Source organism: Tachysurus fulvidraco, chromosome 1 (assembly GCF_022655615.1).
Source record: "Tachysurus fulvidraco isolate hzauxx_2018 chromosome 1, HZAU_PFXX_2.0, whole genome shotgun sequence".
Classification (NCBI taxonomy): domain Eukaryota; kingdom Metazoa; phylum Chordata; class Actinopteri; order Siluriformes; family Bagridae; genus Tachysurus; species Tachysurus fulvidraco.
Window position 1 is genome coordinate 2539914 of NC_062518.1, and position 4516 is coordinate 2544429.

Below are 4516 nucleotides of genomic sequence, written 5' to 3' on the forward strand. Positions count from 1 at the left end.
TATCTATCTGCTTCATTCATTGTTCTCTCTCTCTCTCTCTCTCTCTCTCTCTCTCTCATTCACTCACTCACTCACTCACTCACACACACACACACACACACACACACACACACACACACACACACACACACACACACACACAGTCCTGGAAGCTACACCTTTATTGGCTTTCTTTTCAGCTTGATGATACCTTATCTATCTGCTTTATTCATTGCTCTCTCTCTCTCTCTCTCTCTCTCTCTCTCTCTCTCTCTCTCTCTCTCTCTCTCACACACACACACACACACACACACACACACACACACACACACACACACAGACAATTCCGCAGTTTCTGTTTGCACCTCACATGAAAACAGGAAAATGCATTAGAACCTGGTTGGAGTTAGCAATATACATGCTAATTGTTGTTAGCTAGCATAAATGACAAAACCTCAAAAATTCTTCATCTACTACTAGTTATAAGTTCGATATATAATAGTTAGCTTAATCTTAGCTAGCTTTCTAGCAACTGTCCTATTTCTTTTAGACATAAAATATAGTATTAGCTAGCTTTGGATTTAATTTAACAATATAATAGTTAGCTTAATCTTAGCTAGCTTGCCAGTGAAGTTTTAACTGGCAAAAAAAATGTAGTTTAATTAATGTTGACTTTCTTGTTAGATATTTTAGTTTATAATAATAGTTACTGTAATATTACCGTAGTTTGCAAATGTTGCTGCTGGTTTTTAGTTCCAGTCTTTTGGGTTGGCTAGCGTTAGTTAGCTTGCTAGCGAACGTGGCCATCGGCGATCTTTAGTTTCACGGTATAGTAGTTAGCATATTGTTAGCTAGCTTACTAGCGAATTTGTACTGTTCACAGGAAAGTAGTTTACTTTATGATTAATATCCAGCTTGCTATGTAAGCTAAGTAGGAGGTTTTTATTGTGTAAATAACACCGGTCTTTAAGTTAAGTCCTACATTCAGGCAAAAAAAAGGGAAAATGAAGGATTTGGATTTGGTAATGTTCTTGTGATTCATTTTTTTCTGTGTTTATGAAAACAGTTAGCGGCTAATCCTAATTTCAGACGGGTGCAAACAGATGGTCGGAAACACTACATTATGTAAATAATAATGACGAGGAACGGCTGAGAAAAGTTGAAGGACATGTCTAATGTTCATGTAGTCGAGAGTAATTTGAGTTTAATGGGAGTTTGAGGTGCTTCACACAGCTCCTTCTCCCAGCCACTACCTCATTTGTTTAAAATGGATCCTATATATATATTTTTTTTGTGATTTAATTTTCAGGAATAATTTATAATTCTGAGGTAAATTTTGTGTCTGTGGGTTTATAAAGATTGTTAATCATAACGTTTAGCACTTGTAGAAGTCTCTTTCTCTAGCTCTTTTGTCTTCTGTCCATCCCGTCATGGCCTGCGGTGATGGTTAGTGTTCCATCTGACGCATTCATTAAGACAACCTTCGCTATAACAAACGGCGCGTCTGTAAGACATTAGCGCGCAGAGGACTTTCTGGTTGGCGGGAGACGCGTCCATGTCTCACCTCACCGCACGCATCTTACGCATTTCTCAGGGAGCTCTGACTGACACACACACACACACACACACACACACACACACACACACACACACACACACACACACAGTGCAGGGAATCCAAGCAGATAAAAGAAGAAAGCAAACACGTCTGTTAAACACTGTTCCTGTGTTCCTTCAACCATAATTAGCTTTTTAGTCTTGTTCTTTATCTTGTTCTTCCTCAACAGTGATGCATTCTCTCTCTCTCTCTCTCTCTCTCTCTCTCTCTCTCTCTCTCTCTCTCTCTCGCTCCCACACTCTGTACTGCTGCTAAGAGCAGAAACGTTTTTTTTCCTTTATATGCGTTCGAAACGATTATTTAAGCGTCTTGTATTTTATTTTTTTCTCCTTTTGATAAAAGACGGAAGACTTCTATTTCTGACGTTAATTATTTTATTAGAAATTATTTTACTGAAATGATGATTCTCGTGTCATCCATCAGTCTGAGGAGTTTGACTGTCTGTGTACGTCGGTGACCAGTTCTGCATTTTCTTTTGCTTTTTTAACACTACGTATTATACTTAGATTAATATTAGAAATCTTACAACTAAAATGAAGTCATTTTGTATCTCTCTCTCTCTCTCTCTCTCTCTCTCTCTCTCTCTCTCTCTCTCTCTATATATATTATATATATATATATATATATATATATAGATATATATATATATATATATATATATCAGCTAAAAGCTCAATATTACATCAGGGTGCCATTTGATTATCCACCAACCTGAGAGTTTTTAATATTCTAGCCCTTATTAGGCATAGCTGAGTGCAAAAGTTTGTGCACCCATAGTTTTGGGGTGACAACAAACATCGAAACGTACAAATAAACTACTGAAGTTTAGTGTTCTTTAAATGTTGTTTCCCTCTGAAATTTCTTTTAAATGCTCAAGACTTTACAGTACATCCATATTCATTTATTTATATATTTACTTTAGAAGTAAAGCAGTTTTCACTCACTAAATTCCCAGCTTATTATTTGTAGTTATCCTCTATTATTTATCACGACGGCGGAAGTTCAAAGCTGCGTTCCATAGACCTGCTGCACGCTACGCACTTACACTATGCACTAACGGACGAATGTTAGACGGGTCGTCTAATTTTTTACTAATCGGATGTTATTTTAGAAGAATTTTGGATTATGGTGTCATTTAGAATATGGTTATTTTTTTTTTTTTACATTTTGTTGGGAAGAAAACCATGGGCTCAATTAGAGACGTATTCAGACCACCAGAGTGTCATCAGGTATCTTGAGAATGTTTTCTTATTTATAGACAGCACCTTGTAGCTCCTTTTCCTGTCCCCTTCATGCAAAGCTGGAAGTGTTGAAAATTCCAATTGTTTTTTTTGTTTTTTCGGTAGAAAAAGAGAAAATCCTTCAGGTTCTTGAGCTGCACATCGTCTTTTCTTCTCGCTCAGTGTGAACACACAACTCACACACATTATGCTTTACAATGGAGTCAAATAGAGTAGAAGATCGCAATGTATTCCACACTTTACACTTGGTGCTCTTTAATTCTGGTCAGAAGATGTTCAGTATTTGAGGTGATTTGAGCAGCATTTGTGCAGCTTCAAATAACAGGTTTATAATAATTCGCTTGTTCTAATATGTTACCATTTCCATAGCAACAGCTCGTTCGCGGAGATCTGTACGGCGGACTCTAAACGTGATCTCGGACTACGGAATAACATTTGTTGATATTCAACAAAGAAGTGCATGTAATCCTTAACATGTTTGTTTTATTGAACATTAATGGAAGGAGTCTCCAGTGTTAGCACTTTGTAACAGTTTGTTTTCATGATGTTAGATATAATAAATAATAAATGGCTAAAAGTTCAACACAACATTCTTTAATAAAGTAGAACATTTTAACAGGTCCCAAGAAAACGTACCTGCTATTATTGGAAATACAAATATTCCCTCGTCACTCATTCTCTCGTTTTATTCCTCGATTAATATCCGTGAAGACTTTTAAATGGATGCTGAACCCGATGCTTTATTCATGTTAATCGATAATTGTTAAAATAATGTCAGTTAAGAGAAATTTATTGTAGTAGAACAGACCGAAATAAACACGAAATCCAGAAATGAAAATAAATAACAGGAAACTATTAAACTTACTGTCAGTAAGTCTGTGTTTGTATTATATTTAGAAATACAATCTTGAGATACGGTGCATTATATAAATTCACTTTAATATAGTGAAACACTTCCTATTTTTTTCTTTTTATTAAATGAAATGAAAGAAACTTCAATGTGGTAAGGGTGCACAAACTTTTGCACTCAGCTCTACAGGTAAAAAACAAAAAAACAAAACTTGCAAATCTTGTGTTCCTGTGAAGTGTCGTTCCGTAGCTGTCGTGTGAAGCGTGAACAACGAGTTGACATCCAACACGCCAAATTCATCACCTCAACATTTTTATGGAAGTCCAGTCACGATCTCTCAGACCTTCTCAGAAGGATTAGTTTGGTGCTACATCTTAGAACAGGTGCTCAATATGGTGTTTTAAACAATTCCTCTTTGTATTTTGCCATCACTCAGGTTTGTATTCTAAGAGACAAAGTCGTTTTAAAATAAAATAAATAAATCTGAGAAATCATCCTTTGGATCGTTTGAACGTTTGATCGTTGGATTGTTTTTTTTTTTTAATTATTTATTTCTTCTTCTGAATACAGTAAACTGTGTAATTATTATATACGTATGTATTCCTCATAAAGCCTTTTCATTAAATGTTTAATTAAAATTAAGCCAGTATTAGATTTAATCTGTGTCTAAGTCAACTGTGTGCTTCATTTTTTTTAGTTTTTATTTAAAACTGAAATTTTATGAATTTTTAGATTTTGAATTTTATAATTCTATAAAGGGGGGGGGGGCACAGTGGCTTAGTGGGTAGAATGTTCGCCTCACACCTCCAGGGTTGGGGGTTCGATTCC

General features: G+C 35.7%; 1 protein-coding gene across 1 annotated transcript in view; it reads left to right on the plus strand.

Annotated features, from left to right (window-relative positions):
• Positions 1 to 4330, plus strand: part of igdcc4 (immunoglobulin superfamily, DCC subclass, member 4) — a 30051-nt gene extending 25721 nt beyond the window's left edge. Inside the window, exon 16 of the mRNA XM_047821699.1 lies at positions 1 to 4330. This exon is cut by the window's left edge and continues 1395 nt beyond it. The gene's annotated coding sequence lies outside the window, so the exon portion shown is untranslated.
• The last annotated feature ends 186 nt before the right edge of the window (positions 4331 to 4516 follow it).